The sequence below is a fragment of the Sturnus vulgaris genome, chromosome 2 (genome assembly GCF_052056855.1).
Source record: "Sturnus vulgaris isolate bStuVul1 chromosome 2, bStuVul1.hap1, whole genome shotgun sequence".
Lineage (NCBI taxonomy): Eukaryota > Metazoa > Chordata > Aves > Passeriformes > Sturnidae > Sturnus > Sturnus vulgaris.
The window spans coordinates 66,685,746-66,707,587 of record NC_142244.1 but is presented as its reverse complement, the minus strand read 5'-3'; the positions used below and the strand labels follow the sequence as shown (position 1 = coordinate 66,707,587).

Sequence of the window (21,842 nt, the reverse complement as noted above, 5' to 3'; positions counted from 1 at the left end):
TGCCCCGTCACAAAGTACTGTAATTCCATTTACTTCAGAATAAATTAGGCTACTCCATTGAACACAGTGTCTCCTGGCACTTCTGTTATTTCTGCTGGAGTTTCAGTGTGGGTTCAAGAATGTATTGGACTACAAGGGAGAGATAAAATATATCTCAATTTGTATATCAGCCCAAATCAGGAGACAATACAGAATAAATTGGATTAAATAGTGGGGAAAACATAGAGAAAATATGCTTTTTTTAGAATATCCAAAAATCTGTTTTACAGCTCCCAATGAAAACAAAAGCATGGCAATGCTGGAGAAAGATGCAGTGGTACAGTACACAGTCAAATCTATTGCAAGCTTTCAGTTTTATTCTGAAATTCCATGTCTTTTTAATGTCATTATTGGATGATTCAGTAGTAATTGAGGTAAAAATGTTGGTGGAATCAATGGGGAATTTGCCTGAGTAGAGAGGTAATTGAGCTCTGTGAAGCTTGGAATAACAATTATTTTTTCGTGTCTGACCTTCCTTCTTCGTCATCAAAAATAGTGACAATTGTTTTGCTCAGATATAGAAGTTTCTATTTAACCATATGTTTAACTATGACTAAAAAGGTTAAGCAAGGGGATGGTATAATTTTCTTTTGAGGACAAAACAGTCTTATTCCCCATGAAATGGACTACTGTTTGGCTGTTTACTTTCTCAGAAGAAGATTTTGCTTCTAATTTTATAGATGAAATCTTAGCATTTAATATCGTCACTGTGAAAATTGCTAGTGGCACAGTTTTAGGTCACTTTTTTACATGTTTGACAACTCCGTATGGCATACCTCTATTATCATGAGATAGTAATTTTCCAAGATGCTTTCACTGGCACTGCATATCTGCATATCTGAAGACATATATAGCTTGATAGTTTCCATTCAGAAATCCCAATATAGCTCCTTAACTATGGTTAGCTAGAGTTTTGCACATTAAAAATGTAATTCCGATGTCAAGTAAATCTGATTTGAGAATGAGCTAGAAATGTCTTTCAAAATCCCCTATTTAACTTGTCTGTTTAAATAGGTAAAACTTCTAGAAATTATTTCCCACTGCAAAGCTTCAACTAAGGTCCAAGGCAAAATTAGACCCAATTATCTTAATGGCAGATAATACTCAGCTGAATACTTTACTTACAAAATGCGTTAACTTTAATGGTGCTATTCGTACAGAATATCAGATCTTTCTTTCTGAGTGACTCCTCCTTTAAAGACCGAAGAAATCTTTTGAATTGTCTTTGAAAAGAATCTAAAACTCAGGCTCTAAAGAGAGCCCTCAGATCTCTGCAGAGAGATAGTTTCACCATACTCAACTATTTTTTAACAGTCTGTAATAACATTTATCTCATTAAAGATCAGCTATGGGGCTAACTCAACATTCAATTACAGTGAAGCACTGATACTCCAAATGAGAACCATTTTCACTTTTAATTCTTGAAATGGGAACGGATGTTCAAGTATTCACGTCTGAGGAAACACTGATGACCAAAAGGAGGTAGGATCCTGCACTTTTCTTGCAAATATAGCCAGAGACCAGAAATAGCACACCAACATTACTCACAACAGAATAAACAAAACACTCACTGTCATCAGGATTGCAGGTTGACACACTGCCTGTTGACAGGTTTGATGATAGTCATCACCTGCTTGGCTTGCTGTACTTGGGACTCATAATTGTCTCTTGATGTATGGCTTTGTGTCTTCGCTAAGGTTCACATCGTCACCTTTTCCATTATGAATTATGAATCTTTTCATTGCAATATTACTGCCAAAGTTCTGTTATTAGACTAATCTGGAACCTGATTGGGTAACCCAGGCCCATATTTCCTGGCAGCTAAATCTGAGAGGAGCCTGTTAGTCTCAGTATTGTACAGTGTACTTGTAAGTGCTCCTTGGTGTGCCAGAGGTTGTGTCATCCAGTGCTTGATGTGCAGAATCTGACTTTACCTGAGGTTGAGGGATCCTGTATTCATTTTTGAATAATTTGATGTCAGTGACAGAAAAAATTATCCCTGGGGTACATAGGCAGAAGTCTCATCCTAAATTTCATCTAATAAAGCATTATAATACTGTTATAACTTGGTAAAAACAAAGAGGTTGTTGAATTAGGATATGGTAACTTTCCCTAAGTAAGACAGGATTCTTGTATTGGGAGTTTTTAAGAGCCATGTTTGAAACTGATGAGCGCCAGCTTCTAGGCTGACTAGTCATACTGAATGCAATACATCAACATGTCTTTTTTTTTTAGCTTAGTAGGACCCAGATTATGGCTAAAATAAACTAAAATCTCATAATTGATAGCCATCATCAAAGGAAAAAAGGACAAAGAGTTTATTATGGATCCAGGGGGACAATTCAATTAGTTTTTGAACATAGATAAACTCAAAAACAATACCCTACAGAAAGAGCTCTAAATTACATCTCATTTTGATCTTCTGAATGTTACATTTTTTTAAGTTTTTGCAGGTTTTTTTATCTCAAGTGATACCATCAATCTATGAAGTTAGATGTTAAAAGGCATTTAACAGTCTGACTCAGTCAGTTATTTCTATATGCATGAATTAATTTCAACTTTATTTTCTTAATAGAAGAAATTTTTTTGCTGATGAAATTTCAGGAAGTGCTCTAGCATCTTTGCAGCTTACTTGAAGATAGAGAAAATTTCCCAATAGCCAGCATTTAAACATCTGATAAGAACCTACTTCATAAGAAAAGGAGTAAAATTATTTTGTCTTTGAAAAAGGCTTCCCTTAGATTTTTGATGGGGAGCAGATTTGCTGTAGGAACTTGTTCAATTTCATTTTTGCATATTCACTCCCCATTTAATACAAAATGTTTTCTTGTTTGCAACATGAAGCAGGATCCTGTCACTGCACTGCAAAGGGAAAACACATAGCGGGCTTGGCATTCCCTGACAATATGCTTTCATTAAAACTTTAAAATGTAAATGTATGGAGAAATGCATGTCATACCCCATCACAGAGCTTCACAGCTATTGCGTTCATTGCCACTACTGTGTGGCAGAGTTGCTCTTCTTTTTTTAGCTTGTTTGCCTTGTAAATGTAACTATATACAGCAAGTTATATTTGGGAACGCATGTTTTGCAAACCTCAGCTAATCGATAGGAGTCTTAGTTCCAGCTCCATTAGACCATTAGCAGTTTAAATTAGTAACCAGTGGTTATCATATCTTTAACCTTGCAGCTTTTCTCCCCTGCCTTGAAGTTCTTTCTCACACTTCTTTGCAACACTATTTTCAGGTCACTGCTCAATGTCTTATGAAAAGGAGTGAGTGTATTAGAATTCAGATACATGGGAAATGTTAAACAGAAATTGCTCAAGTATTGCTTTGACTATGTCCAGAAAGATGTTAATTAAAAGCAGTGGAGAACGTAATCCTTTTCTGAATCCAAATGGTATGACAGTTCCTACAGTTGGGAGGTACAGGGCATGCTTTAACCAGCTACAAAGCTATTTAGATGGATCAGAAAATAAGAGTGTAGAAAGATTATACCAGTGAATCCACTTCCAGAAGTGTCACATCATCCATCCTTTTGCCTTTAGTTTTTTATTTTAATGCAAAATACTTGAAACGCAAGCTATCATTTAGAACATACATTAATTGCAAAATAATGTAAGAGCTCTTTTTACTGTCAGAAATATTACTTTTTTGGTCTGACAGTACAGAGCAATATGCCTGACAATAGCATTATGGGTGGTTTGGAAAATATTTTCCTTCTCCAGCTTCTTCTAACTGGCCTTTCCAAAGGCTTATTCAGAGATCACAGAAGCAAACCTCATTTCATGCCAGAAAGCCATACATTCCTTGGTAAGAGAGGATAACCACTGGGCCCACTTGCAGAACCAATGCAGTTTTTTGTTTGCAGACAGGAATGTCGCTACTCTATCCTTCGTGGGAGATAGAGGTGGAAGGAGCTGCAGTTGTATGCTTCAATGACAGAGCTTTGAGAGATCATTTTACAACCAGTACACTTTTTATTTATCTCCAGGTGTACTTTTAAGTCAATTATTTCTGCCATTGATGTGCTTGTTTTTATAGAAGTCTCTGAGAGGACACATATGTCTCTGTGGCAACATACCAGCATACCATAGGGGTACGGTAATAAAACTTCAACAGTGTTAAGTCTCTGTGCTTCTTTGTGTTTTTATGCTTTATTTTTGTAAGTATTTTCACATGGCATTTTGTGGGTTTTAGTTTCTTTGGATTTTTTTTTTGTCTTCTCTTACGCTTGCCCAGTCTCTCTAGACTTGCAAAAATATTTTTTTTTTCTTTTCTAATTAATATTCGTTCTTTGATAATTTCTTTTGCTGACGTAGTTCTTTATCAGGATGACAGACTATTACCCTGTTGGAGGAATATGTTGACATCACTTAGTCATACCTTTAAAACAGAAGCAGTACATTACTGTCCTGATTCAAATGCTTTTCTAGGTACCATTGCAAACATCTTTGCTATAGACCATGACAAGAAATTAGGTAGTCTGTCTTTGTAAGTGTGACAAGAATGTCAAGCTACAGTGGAAATAAATGGGAAATCAGCATTATTTAAGAGAAAAACTAATCCACTGTCATATCCAAAAACAGCTGGTTGCCAAAAGCAAATATTTCACTTAAGTAAAGGCTTTGAGCCTTCTTTATACGGGACTATTTCAAGAATTTTGAGGGGAAAAAAAGAGAAAAAAATTAAAATCTATAATTATCAATAAAGATATTAACTTCACTGAGAAATATAATTTCAGAAAATCTTTTAAGCATTTTCTCTAAAGAGATAGTGACATAAAAATGCTGTGTAAGAGAATTCGTTCCAGAAAAATAAATGCTGTCCTTTAGTATTGTCAGTTGCCTGCCAAATATCTTGGATTAATTTCATTTGACTGAATGATCTAATCACCTAGACACCCGTTACAGTTAGTGGAGAGAAACAAACAATTTGAGGGCATTGATTGATCTCATTTCATCCTGAAGTAAGTGGCCAAAATCTGTCCTATGAATTTAACCCTAGCTGTTAGTAGCTCATGTGTAAATATGAACCCTGTAGAGATTTAAAGCTAGATGATGCCTGTTTTTTAAGGCGTCATATTTTTTTGAGTCTTCTGTCTAAGTATTCCCAGCTCCAGTATTTCTCTGGCAAGGCTGTGGGTTCAGTATATCGTATATAGTATATTCAGTGCTCTTCATTTAGGAATGTGTAAGGAGTAGAATTAAATGGAGTGGAATGTTTCCAGTGATAGCAGGCTGAAGCCTTGATAGTCATTGTCATTGTAGCACTTAACAAAAAGCATAATTGATGATCCTAGCGTTTTAGATATTCTTTAACAGTAATGTAAAGTAATATATGTGCTTTTATACCAGCTGACTACTTAATGACAATTGATATATATGTTGGTCATTATCTCTTTTGAAGCAGACAAAGAAGTTAAGACATTTCTAAGAGAAAGAGCTCTATTTTGACCTATTTTTTAGTTTAAAAAAAAGAGCATAAAATTAAATTTCATGCTGGAAAATGGCTCTTTTACCTCTGCTGCATGCAAACATTGTCTTTCAGCCACCTGTGTCTGTCTCATGTCTAACTTACTCTAAAAATTGGCATTTTTCTAACAGCTAGCCCAGAAAACTCAAACCTGAATGACAGGCTTGAATTCTCCCTTTCTTATGCATCATCACCAATTAGACATGAGTCAGACCAAATTGCTCAATCAGGTTTATGTGTTTTTCTCATTCTCTGAGGGATTTGCACTTCTCTAACCATTTCCTCACAGATTTAATTTGTTTACTTTTTCTGGATGGGAGGGGGTTTACTATATTATTAAACCCTAAATCTTAAGACAGGGATGAAAGAAGCTTTATTGAAATATTTTTTTTAATTTCCTTCCAAACTCTACCTTACTGGAACATTATTTGAAAGGGAGCAATGTATATATGGATTTTTATCTGTGAACCTCAGTGGTAGCACCATCCTGTCCAAGCTTCTTAAGGCACTTAACACTATAGGTCTAGAAGGGTGTCTTTATGTGTCAGGGACGCTGGGGACTGGGATACCTTGGTTGTTCTGTTGCTTTCAGTTTTATGCGTTTGAATCCACTGCTTACATTCATTTTGTCTCCAGGGTGAAGAAGATTTAGCTTTCAATGACAACAATAACCATAACAATTAAAAAAAATAAGAAACAGGGAAGAGAAAAACAATTTCAAGTATAAATTCATAAATTCTAAAAGAAAGACCAACAAGCTTATGTAATTTCAAAGGCCTATAGATTTTCAATAAATGCCCTAGATAATATTTATTTCACAGCAGGATATGATCAGCAGCCTGGAATTTATAGAAGACTCTGAGCTCTCAATCCATTCTGTTTTTTTCCAGCTGTTCTGCCTTGGGAGCAGTGGATCAGTCTGGAAAAGACTGCAGCAGATGAATCCAGAGACTCCTTTAGAAACATAGCAATGAGCAAAATATGTCAGCATTTCTCTACCAACAATTTGTAATGGGTGATCTTTCTCAAAAGTCTCTTGCACAGTACTAAAAAGACATACAAAAGCTTAGCGTGCCCATGGGGCTTGGGAGCCAGATAATTTCTCTCAGTGAGTTCACATCCATAAGTTAAGGACTATATTCTGGATGGTAGCTTTGTTGGTATAATAAAGTCTCATAAAAGAGAAATATATAAAACTAGATCCATTACCATGGAAATAGTGAAAGGTCATTTCCATGGAAACCACGGGAAGCTCTCATGCTATGATTTTGAGGAAGCCTCTCTTTGAAGGTGCAATGCATTTATACGAGTCTTGTTTTAAATTAAATTAAATCTATATATGTAAAGTGATAGACATTTTGAAAATTCTAACTTGGTACAGCCATTTGCTGGAAAAGGAATTAATATCAATGTGTTACTAATTTTGGCTATGGGGAAGCTGTTTGGTATCTTTTTTTTATGCCTAGTGCTGTAAATAGCTGAGATTCCTTACTGAGAACAGTAACCTTTCGGATTCAAGACTATCATTTCTGTTTTCTATGGTTTCCCTTCCTGACTAAGCCAGATGCCAGAACTTCAGCCTCAGGAGAATGCTTTCTAGTAGATATGCATATATTTATAATTTGAGAGCTCATTCAGGCACGATCATGGGAAAATTTCAAGGATCTACCTTTATGAAGAAATTCACTAAAATCAGTACAAAGAGTGGGGTTCTATAGAAATGTCTGTGAAATCCTGTGAAAGCTAATACATCCTAATTTTTGTTCCTTGGCGTTCATCACCACAACCTTTTCTGATATTTTCTTTAGGCAGTCCTATAATGTAGTTCTTTTTAGAGACTTTTGAATAAAATTTCATAAGAACTACATAGACAAATAGCCTATAAATGTTGCAAAAGAATCTTACCTGAATAAATAACACATTCCAGTGTTTTTTCACAGTGAGAGAATGTACTGTTACTATAATGCAAGAAAGGAAAGGTAAATGGATAAAAGAACAGTAAGGTATTTGAAGGTATTTTTCATGTTACTGGAAAACATACACCCTACCATCATTGTGTATTTCCAAGCAAATATAAAGTTTACTTGCAAAATCTTTGAAAGTTTCCTAAACTAGCTTTAAAAAGTAGATGAACTTCAGGATCCTCATGCACTGGAGAGCAAGAATCCCTACTTAAAATAATTTACATAAAATCATAATGAAGGTTGGAGCCAGACTACTTTCTTTTTCTCTTATCTCATCAGAACCGCTGAAGCAAAAGTCAAGGCATACTTTTACATACCTGGTTTAGATTTGAAACAGCAGTAAGCTTTCAGACATCTCTACTCCCCAGGGCTGCCCATGAAGTCAATTGGCAGAGTTAGTGATATCTAAGGTTAGGCAGACTCTGCACTACAGATCTTGCCCACAGAAGTGTTTAGGAGTCTATGCCCCATTAAGTCATTGGAATGCAGTCACTTAAATGTCTTTCCTAGCCTGACTATGCAAGTACTTGATTACAGAGGAAGCCCAGGGCTGCAGCCTAGGAGGGCCACCTGAAGGGCTGTGGTTGCGCTTTTCCAAAGAAGGTTCTGGGTACTATCCATACAGTTAGTCTTGCTTACCAAACACTAAAACTTTTACCTTTCTATGTTTGAGTGAGTTAAGGATCAAAATGTGTTAAAACAAACATTTCTAAGTTTCCACTTATTCAATGGTTTATCAGTACTCACTTTGATTAAGCTTGGGCCTGGCTTCAGTCTCAGAGTCTAGGAGTCTAGGACAGGGAGTTCTTGCTAAATATAGTATCTGCTTGCATCTGCATTAACTGAAAATCAATTCAAGTTGTTTATCAGAAGTTTTTTTTACCAGTGGAAGTGGAGGAAGAAGTGATATACTGATCCGATGCACAGGTCACTCTGCAAAAGGTTTTCCTGATTTGACATCCTGACTTTCAGTGTACAGGTAAACTGAAAGAGATAAATGAAAACATTGTGAGTGTTCAGCATTTGTCATTTCAAGGAGACAGCCTTGGCTGGAGTCATCATACACTTTATCATGAAGTCTGGTACATCCATGCACTTCAGACTTTGGAAGTGGAGATTTTTTTCAATCATCAAGTACTCTGAATGCATAGAAGATTTAATTTTTCCCCCATCATTGTGTGCACATGCGTAATTCTTTCCACCTAGGAAAAAAAAAAAGCAAATACTTGAACTTATTCAATATTTAATTTATTTTAATTTAGTTCAGTGATGTTCTCCACAATATCTCATCTTTTGGCCAGTTCCACATGGGCCAGATGAAGAAGTACAGATGTTTATGTTATGTGGAAAGTCTACTTTACTCTTTGATTGATTGAAGAATGTTGCTAAACATGGGAATGCTGGTTTGGGTTTGGCTTTTTTTTCTCCTTCTTCCTCACTTCGAAATTCCATTTGTGAACAGAGATACAGATCTTGGTAACAGAAGATTCTTTTGATGTGAGACCACCATGATGGGTCAGATGAGTGACATCTGTGTTAAGATCTTTCAAAAAGTTCTACTTATATACCATCTTTATTCATTTGTCTTAGTTTCATATATGATTCAGAAGTCTACTTTCATTTTTTAATTATTTCAGGTGTCAGTACTGTCCTATGGAAGCTCTCTGTTAACAGATTTTCAGGAAATCAAACCAAAATATTTAAAAATTAATTCAACAGCAAATAAAAAATAAGTCTAAATTCTGTGCCTCATATTTCTTTTTAAGTTTTGCTTCTCCAGTCTTCTTCACTGGGAAGTTAAGTTCAAAGTTATAATTTCTTTTGGCAGGAAAGTTTTGAACTACACTCAACACAAAGTACACCTATACTTTTTTATTTAGTTAGTTTATTTAATCATCTACAGTTGCCAAGAAACTCTAGTCATCTAGCAAGTTTTTGTTACATTTGGTCAGATCCAGAGCAAAGTCAGGGAAATATTCAAAGAAGTTTCATTGGCTTTGGAAGAAACTCATTTCATTTGAATACAGCTAGAAATATCAGAGAGCTGATTCATGTCATGAACATGAATCAATCCTATAGCAAATACTGCAGTTCAAGAATTCCATTGCAGAAGTGTTGGAAATGAAGAAAAACTTTGAAGTCATTTGGGGTGGAGGAGATAGGAAGAGATATAATAATGAGCATTTGTATATGGTTCCCTTTATGCCTTCCATAACCTAATTTTTAAATATGTAGATTACTTCCTTATTTTCTCTAATTTTTTTTTTCTAAATGAAAATTTGGGTACTTTTAACCTTCTCTGTTCTCGCCATCCCCTTTTATTTTTCCAGCTAGAATTTTAGAAGGCTGTATTTTGTACAGTGAGCCAGCAGTGAGTGGCCAGTTATCCCAAAAACCCCCTGACTTCTACCATTTGTAAAGGCAGTACTTTAAACAGCATTCTTCCATATCTTCCAGACATTAAAATAAGGAATGAAGCAAGACCAGACCCACTTGGTCTAACCTTATGGGCCCAATCCAGATCTTTTGCAGATTTTCTCAGTGACAACACTGATACCCTGATACACTTTTCACTTTTAGTATTTGGACGTATTAAATCTACTCCTTTGTTTATTAATTTTTAAATGATATCATTAATGAATTCATAAAATTGGTCTGCATTTCTAAATGAATAATTTTCATCAAAGGCAGTAGGCTATCATTACAACTGATAGTGTTTAATTGACATTTTTAAGATTAAAAGAAAAAAATATAGTTTTGAATTATTAAAATGGGTCAAATTATAATTTGATGGTTTGAGCTCAAGAACAAGGATCATAACAGTGTTTCTTTGTATATTTTCTGCTCTTGATTATTTCAAAGTAGGAAATTAGAAAACTTAAGTTTGATTTCTTTAGAGAATATTTATCTGCTGAAAGGGCAAGCAAAATGTTATCCTGAGATGACATTTTTGAGTATTATATGAAGAGAGGGTGATAAGGATTGTAGAAAGAGATGCAAGGAGTGAAGGAGTTTTATTAAAAAAAAAAAAAGGCCACAAAAGTGAAATTATCCATCATTTCAGATTTTCAGGAGAATATATGCTAAAATGTCAGAAGAAAAATATTAATTTTAATTATTATTTGTCAGTAGAAGAGATGAAATATACCACCACTCATTATTTTTATTATCTGATTTAGTGTTTTGATTACAGACAATATTTATATCAACAATAACTTCAAAAGTGTACTGTCACAGCCAGATCCCATGTGCCTTGCTCTCTGCATTTGCAGAACATTTTACAGTACTGACGCCAATTCTACAGACATTGCCTTTTAGCAAATTAAAGAAAGTTGTATATGTGTTTCAAGATCAAATCCCCAGTTGAGATGTAACTCGGGAAACCAGACAGAATTTTGAGGATGTTAGATGGTAAACAAAACTGTAGGAAGATGCAGCCGGTGGAAATTTTTAAACAAAAAGCTGTCCTCAGTCTGTATTGTATCATATGAATGTCAAAAGTGCTATGATTGAAAGGGAGAGCAGAGAAGATTGGCCTTGAAACACAAAAGTTTATATAAATTTTTGGAGTTGAAGGAATAAATAGAACCAAAAGAAAAAAAGTGATGGTCATGCCAACAGAAACAAAATCTAGTCTCACTCTAATATAATGTATCAATTTTTCAGTGGTAATAATAAATATACATGAGGTACATCTCCTTGTTAACAGCTGTGGTAATTGAAATGTATTCACAAAAAGCCAAAGAATCTCAACCAACTTCCTCCAACTCAAAATGTGGCACTGGTGTCCTTAGGGGTGTGCTGGGTACAGGAGAAGGGCAGAAGCTAGAGCAATCAACAGAAATGAGGCATCCGTTCACCCCGGGCTTGTGAAAAGCCCACGGCAGTGACACAGATTCCAGCTGCCTCCTAAGTGCTGGGTAGGGGGCTGAGGTCGAGAAGAAGGGATCAAGGACTTGTTTCTCATCACCTCCCATATCCTCCAAAGGCTCAGGGAAGGATTAAAGCCAAGGTGATTGCTTCTTAGTTACTGACACTAGGCAAACCAACATTTATCTTTACCTGACCTCCTGTACTGCCCAAAGGCCTGACTCAAGCACAAACATGTATAGAGGGGGAAAATCTACCAGCAGTTCAAAGTTGACCTTTAGTGGACAATTAGAGCACTACAGTTCTTGCTTGTTTGTCTGTGATATTAACCACACTGTCAGTGCTAAAGCAAGTGATATTAAATATAAGATGATAATACAATCAATAATAGTAATGCAGGATATAAGGCTCACTTCTTCCATCAGTGAAAAATCTGCTGAGTTAATAAACTGTACTAGGGAAAATTTTGCTTTTTTTATCCTTTCACAAATATAAACATAGGATGCACAATGAGCTGTTACAGGATTCTGAGGATAAAAATCCTGCCAAATATGCTTTCAGGTCTTTTATGAGTCACCAGCATTGTTGTGCATGAACTATGTAGCAAAAGATTAATATATTTAATGTTTTGCATAGTTTAATTCCTCCTTTAATATTTGATAAATAGAATAAAAACCACTAAGAAGTTTGTTTTGTGGGATATTCTCTAATCTTGGTATTTTTATTTATTTTCACTTTGAGTTTGGGGTTTTTTTTGTCTTTTTATTCTTTGCATTCTTGTAAGAAAGCATTCATTTGCAAAGTTTTACAGTTATGGCATAACTGAAAAAGTGACTAAACATACAGGAAATTAGTAATATATATCTCACTTTTTTATTATATATCCTTATGTATAATAACCTTGTATAGAATATGCTTTTAAAATCTATGTGTAGGTGTGTGCATGTATATAATTTAAGTGAGATAATATGTTTGGTGTGCCTTACATTTTATTTATTCAGGTAAGTAATTTGCCTACCTTTTTTCAGGAAACTGTGGCATAGTTTTGTTTGACCTGCTCCCATAAAGTTCTAGCTCATCTCAATGATTTTGCAGTTTTTGTTGTGTAGGCATTATTAGTCTTCTAAATACTGAAGAATTTAACCTCCTTTTTTGTTGTTTTTATTTTCAAGATGAAGCAGCAGCTATCATGTTCCCATTGATAATAATAGAGATTTTGTGTATGATTGCTGTGGGAGCTGGCATAGTGGTGTAACACATCTATCTAGATCATCCAAATGGCATTCAGAATCCTCCCAGAGTGTGTTGGATCCATGTCCAATCCCAATTACACAATGCAATCAGATAGTCATTACTAACTGTACTGGAATCACTATCTTTTTGGAGTATTGAGCTGATAGGCATACAAAGACCTAAAATATCTTTGTAAATAAGCATTAGAATTACTACGTTTGGGATATTTTACATCCGTCTTGATATTTGTTTTCATTTCCATTACCCCAAGTTGCACACTAGATATTTTAGAGTTAAGATTGCTGGTAATGTGATCAGAAAAAATTACTGTGAAAAGCCTGTAAATTCATGCAATTCTTCTCAATGACTTTCCAGTCAGTGCCAGTAGAAAGTCAAAGATGGCTTTTCTAATTGCCAGCTCTGTGAATACAGTATCTGAAAATTCATGTTTCTGACTTTTACATTTATCCTACCAATAAAAATTCTGCAGTTCAGATTTGGATAAATCATTCTGCTGATGGTGCATAAGATAAAACAGAAATTCAACTGACTTTTAAATGAGGACTGATTCTGTAAAGGTAAAAACTTGATATTTATTGTCAAAGGAGACTTGCCTGACTCTTAGAATAGCTGGGCAGATAAGCCCTTATGAGGGGGAAGGACAAGAATTGGTCAAGCAATGACTTTGCTGAGTTTATTTTAAATATGTGCAAAATACCTGACCTTAAGCCTGCTGAAAAGAAGATGTCTTCTAATTTCAGCAGACTTTGAATGTTGGACTGATTAAAGATTACAAAGCACTTATTTCTCAGTTCTTGTAAGTACATTTGTGAGAGTTTCTAAGGTTCTGCATGTACAATATGTACCATTATAATACCCTGCTGAGACAAGACACTTTGAATCTGTCCTCCATCATACTCATTCTGACTCTGCAGATGTGAGGTCTAGTTACAATCTGGTCATGTCTTTTTCAACTTTGGAAACATATTAATTCTATTTGCAACTTAATATATTTCAATGCCAGTATTCTGTGAGAAAACACATTTTGAAATCTAAATTGTCTAATAAATGCACAAGTTCTTTTTGTGCCCTTAACTGGAGAATCTGTTTTGAGTGTATAAGGAAGGTATGAAAAGCAAAAAGTCCTCATAAATAAACCTTTGTGCTTCAAAAATAGTTTGATGGAATCAAACACTTCTTTGAAACAAAGCTCAAATATGCATTTGATACAATGATTTTTAATGATAGAGTCCATGGGTGTCTTGAGACATCCCATTTCCCATTTCTTGGCAGTTTATAACAACTGATACTGTGTAAGTCAAATCCATCAGAAGACACCTTTCTGCAAATTTCTATGCTCTGCTGTTGCAGAGCTCCCCAAGGGCTCTGGAGACACAGGAGGAGAGATGTTTATTACGAGCTTCATTTATTGAAGAAAACAGCTCTTGCATTTAGGGGGAGGATCACAGAGACACAGTGAAACTCGGAGAAATCCCTCAGCTCTAGATTTTAAATCTCCCAAGCTTGTTTGTTCTTTTATTTGCCTGTCATTGTGCACAGAACAGCATGACCACTGTTTGCCTCCCGAGCCACAGCTGCCGGCGGGGGATAAGCGAGAGGCCCAGTGCAGCAGAGGGGAGGGGAGGATGTTTACACTGACCCAGCCTGCCTGAAGTTTATGCAGGAGGAACTGCTATTAGAGAGGCACAAAAATGTTAAAAGGGAAGATTTCTCGTCTGACAAGGAACTTTCTTAACCTCTGTCTCGTTTTCTTTCTGTCTCTCAAAGTGAGAGATTTTCCACCTTTCTCTAGCACCACTGGATTTTCTTTAGCTGAAGCTGAGCTGATCGGCTGGCTGACCCTGGGGAATGTGGTGAAGTGTTAAAACAGGCCAGGTCTGTGGCCCAGTGGGCAGCTGGTGAAATTTCTGCTCAGCATAGGCAGTGGGGACTCGTTGCTTCTTGGTTACAGTCATACTCTACTTCAGCAGTGTCACCTGAGAAGTTTCTCTATTAGTATTCAAGCTGTTCTAAAAATGCCAAAAAAAAAAAAAAAAATAAAGCTCTTCTGTAGCTCTACTTACTTCATTACTGATGTCTGATATAGATTTTGCAGCAATTGCCAGCATGCAGGCTTTGGACCACGTGCTTCAGTGTCTTGGGAGCAGTGCACACCTTTGAATGGGCATCCCAGGAGGCTGGATGGCACACACTGTGTCAGTCTTCAGAAAGGTGTAATTCACCTTTACTTAGTCACTCAGCAGCTTCAGTGGGCTCTTATCATCCCTCCTGGACACGCAGCAACATAAATACACAGCAATCACTTTACTCCCCAGCTATAGCCTGATTGCGGCCGTGGGTGTGCGAGGAAGAGGGAAAACCTTGCATGTAATCTCGTGATGCTTCTGATGCATCTTGGCCTTTTATTTCTTTGGATTACCAAACATTATGTGTGGAATAGATTGGTACTTTTTTCTCTCACGTGCTAATTTAGGTAAGTATGTGAAATTCTACTCAGAGGTGGGATCAGCTCACGGACAAGAACCATCTTCAGGGTGGGGATCATCTCAACCTAGCCTCATTGTCTACAACTGAAATATTACACCTGAGCTCTGCATATAGTTGCAAAGAAACAGAGAGTAGGATGTCACAAGTAATTTGGCATTTTTAATAGCACTAGATGACCTATAATTCCTTATTTTGCTCAACCCAACTATGCATACTAAGACTGTACAGACTAATATTCCTTGCAGGATCAGATTATTTGCATTTGATATATTTGATTAGGGAAGGAACTGGTTCAATGTAACACATGTATGTCATGGCATTACCTCCCAGGGAATATTAATTACTTTTGCATAAAATAGTTTAAAGGTCGGGCTCCCCTTTTTTAAAAAGCTCTCTATTATCTAGAGCAGCTCTGTTATCTGGAAATGTTTTCCTTTATAGCGTGCATGATGTTTAATGCTACTATGCTACTAAAACTAGTGTTTTTATAAACAAGCACAAGCTTTTTGTCTAATTAAATCACTTTTTTGTCTCTCTGTGTTTTTTTTTCAAGCAGATTTGTCTCTGTCATACCTGACTGTATTTTATTTGCCTATGGTTTTTCTCTGCCAGTCTAATCTGTCTAACCTATTTTAGGCTTTTACAGCATGCTTATCACTTCAGTATCTAGGCATTAAATGCTTCGATGCATTTCTGAAGGCTTTCATTTTACTTAAATGACTTTGAACACACTTAGAAAGTGTTATTAATTGGAATCAACAGCCCAGTGCAACTTCAGGTACTAATTAGGGATTGCCCTTCCATAAATTCTTTGTAACTTTCCTACAAACAGAACATTTTACCTAACTCAAGAATTGGAGATGGAGAAAACCATTGTATTTGTTTTTGTCAATCTTGGCTGCATACATATTAGATATGACATGGTTAGATTGTGCTTATTAGTAGAATGCAACCATAAATCTTAATAAATAAAGTTGTTTTGGCAATTAGTCATTAAATTCATAGGGAATTTAGTGAAGAAGGTGAACTTTAAAAGCAGTCATCTGATGACAGTTTAATTTTAACATTTTGTTTTCTTTCATATTTGATGTGGTTTAAAGGGTTTTATTTGTTTGCTACTTTTTATCTCTATTACTTCATAGCAATAACTTGCCTAGAGTATTTTAAACAAAATTTGCTTCTTCAAAACAGTGTGACTGTATTTATACAAGTCCTTTAATTTTCAAGCTGAAAACTCAATAGTAGGATGACAAATATAATGCCCAACCTTTTATGTGAGTAGGACAAATTGTTTAAAGCTTCTGGTGTTATATCATTATTTCTAGCACAAAGCCCAGTGAGCAGGAATTTAAATATTTCATGAAGTATCTTAATGCTTATTGAAAGCTGGGACCTCTCGGGACAAATCCTACCTCCAGAGGTACAGTGTCTGGGTTCTTGCTAGCAATCTACCACATGTAATCACACTTTGCTGGCCTTCTCACATAATAAGGAATGGATAGTGTTTTCTCCTGGTAGTGGTTCAGATACAAAAAAAAAAGAAGTTGTATATAAGGAACTTCAGTTACATACATAAATTCTTTCCTTAGCCTCTTTTTTTTTTTTTAATGTGGTTGAACTACTTGCAGGACACTTCAAGAGACCATGTGCAGTTAAGAAAATAAATGGGCCTAATGCCATAAACACAGTGGGGAAAAATACAACATGTGCTAAATGTGAGATGGTTTAAATCTGATTCCCCACTAATGCATTTGAACAATAACTCTTCTGTCTTTCGTGTTGTAAATTTTGAACTGCATTTTTTAACTCTGAAATTGTTATGATGGGAATGAAAATTGGTTGTTAGATAGAATAAATGTGTGGTTATTTATGAGATGTGGCTAAGAGAGATTTGTTTAACTCAAACAATAATCTTTTATTTGTACCACATTAATCTTTACACCAGAATTCTATTTCTGCATTGTACATTTCTTTTCTAGTTTGAGTGCTCAGTATTGTTTCCTCCAAACAATTTTGTGAAAACACGAGTCTTCTTGCTACATTTGGAAAACATTCCATTTCTTATGATCCATTTTTATGACCTTTTCTTTCAAACAGGCCTTATACTTCATGTACCTCATAAAGTCAGACAAATGCAAGTATATTCTGTGATTAAAATTGCAGTTAGTATAGTTTAGCCTCTTGACACAAGTATAAAATGAACAAGTTTTTCAAATTATTTAACTTTCCATTACTTAAGGCCCTGAAAAAAGAAGTACATATGCATGAATCAACATTACAGTAAGGGACATCACCAGTGTTTAAACTGAAGCAAAATAATTCTTCTTAACCATAGAACTTAAAGGTCTTGAAAATCGTAGGATATTCTTCCCACTATGTTTACTATAAAGAAATCAAGGAAGGAACTTACAAGACATTTAAACCTTGCTTAGATTTTGGCTAGAAATTCAGCACCAGCATTTGTCAGGAATGGAGCTGCAGTGTTTGCAGAGGCCATATCAAATTACATCAATTGTAAAACCATATGTAAAATTGCATCTATATAATACGTGGAATTTATTTATGAATCTAAAAGGAAAATGGCAGTACACTTGATGAAGACAACTTCAGAGCAATATGCCAGTTCCAAAGATGACTGAAAAGTTTATCTCAGCAGGCTGATTTCTGTACCTGGAAATAAAAGTATCATAGCCAGGTAGCACAGTGATTTATGAAATATAATGGGAATTGAATCTCAGATCTCAGAAATCCCCACATAACCTCTGCACGTCTTCAGCTATCCCCGAAGTCATGATGCTGAATCCTAAAGAGCTGGGAAAGAAAGCAAGCTTTTGTCAGAAGTAGAGCCTTTGCTATTCTTCAGGAAGGAAGCTTTTGTTCAGCTTAGTGCAGTGAGTTACAGCTCAGCAGAACTTTTTGTACTTTGTTTTTGGCTGACATTGGACTGCAGCTGTGATACAGATACCTTTTCAATGGATCTTTGAGGAACAAAATGAAAGGTTGAGACAGGGCAAATATTTTTATGAGGTCCTCGGGGAAGGTGGATCCCTGGAGAAAAGGAGTGATGATCAGAAATTCACATAGTAAACTGACATTCACTGTTCACCTGAAACCTGAACTTTAAACTAAAGGACACACAGGTCACAGTTAGTACATGTAATGTCATGACCACAGTACAGTGTCTTCTTTCCTCATTACTTCCAATAGAACATCCCATGTACACAGCAATCTGTAGATCCCTAGCGAGTCAGATCGTTGTGAAATAGCCACTCTTAAATCATACTGGAATGAGTTCTTCTGCCAGTAGACCACCAACTCTGTACTGTTATTCATACACAGATCCTTATATGAAAGATTGATCTGGAAGTCTGAGCTGGGTATGTATCAGCCACACTACAACACACTCAGGGTGCTTCCAGTCATGTCATTTGCTGCTGGAGCATCTGTTACTGCTTCTGATGCTCATAATTTATGCTAATACCCAAAGGTGAGCAATTTGTGTCAATGTGTACACATAATGCATTTTTAAAATCTGTATATATATTTCTGAAAAAATTAAGCTTTGTAGCTACACTGTAAGAATGAATGGAAATTAGCTATGTGAAAAGAAAATATTACATAAACTGTAATCTTAAAAATACCTGGCACATTTTCAGAAGGATACAGTTGTATGTATATTTTAAACATGTGAAAACTTTACTGAAAAAGTGCTGCTGGCTGCTGACAGGAATGCAATACAGTTTGGGACTAATGAGTTCTCTAGGGGTAAAAATTATCTATGTAATTGGGAAGAAAGTTTTCTTTCTTAAAATTGATTGCTTTATTTATTCAGTTTAGTAAAGCAAGTCCTTATTGTCTGAATTGCACATCAGTTGTTTTCTCTGCCCTTTTTTATTCCACAAAGATTTCTGTTTGTTTGGGGTTTTTTACACCAGAAAAGACTTGTTCTAAAGAAAAAAAAAAAACGAAAAAAAAAATTGATCAGCTTCACCATAGTTTGACAATTGAACAATTGAACAGTTCTTAAGTTGAACTTTTAGTTCAGATTGAAAGAATGAACCTTCCTTCATTTAAGAAAACCATTTCAATTTTTAAAATGCATACTGTGAAAAACAGTTTTGCAGCTCAATCAAAATCCATCAAAGCATTTCAGGGTTGCTTTCGTTCAAGGCTGGATGAAATGCCTTATATTTTAATGGCAAATAAGTTAAAAATATATGTGTTCAATGCATCGTGTTTTGTCCAGAGTATGTGAATGGCACCAGTCTTTTCCTGATCTTTTCAGAGATGCCTCAGTGAGAAGGATGACAGGTCTAAACATTCCATCTAAAACATGAGTTTGTTAGTCTCTCCATTCTGACTACTTTGCTCCTGGGCATCACAGTCCTTGTAAACATACGTTTAGAAATTTTGAGATGGACATCTGAAAATTATTCCCTTTCTTGTCTGTGTAATAAATACCAAAGATAACAGAATGTTTTCTTTCTCTGTAGGCATTGCTGACCACTGGTGTAATAAAGTTCTTGATTACTTATGGAAAAGGGAACTTTCATCCTCTTTGGTTATAGGGTTTTTTTCCCCTTCTTTAAAAATAGTTTAAAATACAGGGTTTTTTTGTTTTGCTGACAGGAAGAATATATTAGTTTTTCAAGAGATTCTCAGTAGAACTCTACAATTTTCTGATGTCAATCAGTTTAAAAAGTCTAGCCAGTTTTCTGTTTATCTTGTACAAGTTATAGAAGAAAACAGCTCATAGCATCATTCCTACTGTCATGCCTGCATCCAGCCCACCATCCACATAACTCATTAGCATGAAGAATTTAGTGGCCTGAGCTCTTGGGTGAAAAGCAGTAGCTGTTCAACTCCTGCTGTCTCTCTCAGACATAATTCTCCAGATAATGTAGTATCTCTTAGTTGGCATCATCCTAAAAATGTATCTTGGATGGATTTTTATTTTCAAAGTGATAGTTTCCTGTACAGTCTGCTCTATCCTGGATCCAGTTCAGTATGGAGGAAGGTAATTTATCATTCTTTAGACTGATTTTGTAAGATGACATAGGTTGGCTCCAGTGAATTCAAAAACGCTGCACTCTGCCAATATTAGCACCTGGAAGTGATGTCCTTGCAGTGATCTCATGCTTAGTAAATTAGGGTTTCTAGAACTCTCCAAAGGACACTCATCTTCCAGTCCTCTCCCCAGAAGCCTAACTCTCCAAAGTCAGTACAGAGCAATGGCTGTGTTTCCAAACCAGTGGACCTAGTGGTGACATGTCACTGCAGCTCGATGGATGAGAGGTTGCACCTACTGTTCTGGATTGTCACTGTAAGGTACCCAATTCCTAAGGGGGAAAGATTGCCTTTTAAAATGCTCAGGTTCCCTATGCAGCCCAGACAGGAGGGAGCAGGATTACAACAAAGATGACTTTTTAAAATCTGACAAGAGAAGAGAATACAGGCTGTTCTGTGACTAACAGTGGCTATGAAAGATCTAAAAGATCCCTCTCTACAGATTTTTCCTTCTAACAACAGGAATTAGAAATGGTTGCTTGCAATGCTTGCAATGCTTGCAATGCTTGCAATGCTTGCAATACGGCAGCAAAACCATCACGTGTTTTGCTTCCCAACAATTTTGGCTTGTACAAATGTTACACTGGCTCAGAAACAGCTTGTAAAAGAGAGAAAAGTAAGACTTAGCTCCAGTAAGTGCCTCAACACTCTTTTTCATTCATTTGGCATGAGGATGATGGTATTTCAGCTTGACATTGACATGAACATTTCAATGGCTGGACAGTAAGCTCTCTGATAAAGCCATTGTCTGACTAAGTAACAAGGTTCTCATACAGGCAGGGCAGCCTCTTTATAGCAATTAGAGTAAAAATTAACCTTTCAAAAGTCAAGTTTCTTTTTGAGGGCCCAGAACAAGAAGTGAAAACAAGGATTAATTTCCCAGCAACAATATAAACTCTTGTGTTTTCAAAAGAAAATAAAACACAGACAGGATTTTATGAGCAGTACTTAGATGCATGTGAAAATACTTCTTTTAATTTTCCTTTTTAGGGTTTGCTTCCAGATACAAACACAAAAGATGAGTCTTATATGACTGGAAATAAACTTTGCCTAAACTTTGAAATATTCAAAGCAAAATAAAGAAAAAAAACATGCAGAAAATAATGGTTTTTAGAAAATGACAAGCTCGGTTTTTTAGGAATAGATTTTGACAAGAGCTGGCTGCCTCATTATGCTTAGTATTTTTGGCACGCCGTTTGAATATAGTACTCTTTCTGAGTACACTTCACAAAAACATAGCTTTGATATGGCTTAGGATGCCTATTCCATGGTTCTCTATATTTTTCAGTTTTGCATTAGCAGCCATTGTGCGTTTTTTTCAAAATGTACATGCAACTCTCTTAATCTGTCTCTCCTTCTTCCTGTTCTTTGTTTCCTTTCCTTTGGTTATAATCATTTTATATCAGCTTTTTGAATCTGTCTTACTGTACTAGAGCAGCGCCAAAAAGTGATATCATCTGGAAGTTAAGCAGAGACATTATGTATGTATTGAAATGATTCCTAAGTAATATATTCCACATTAAGACATATCTGGGGGGATAAAATTTCTGTCATGGCTTGTAAATAACATGCAAAAGACTTGCTCTGTCACACGGTAAGTGATATAAACAGTGAGACCCCATCATATTTAGGTTAGCAGTTTGCAGTCCTTTCAGTTGTTTGTTTTTTGGTTTTGGTTTTTTTG

The 21,842-nt window shown here is 35.8% G+C and overlaps 1 protein-coding gene across 9 annotated transcripts in view; it reads left to right on the top strand.

Annotated features, from left to right (window-relative positions):
* The window catches only part of PCDH9 (protocadherin 9), a 673,118-nt gene that overhangs the window by 31,430 nt on the left and 619,846 nt on the right, over positions 1-21,842 (top strand). The window lies entirely within an intron of this gene.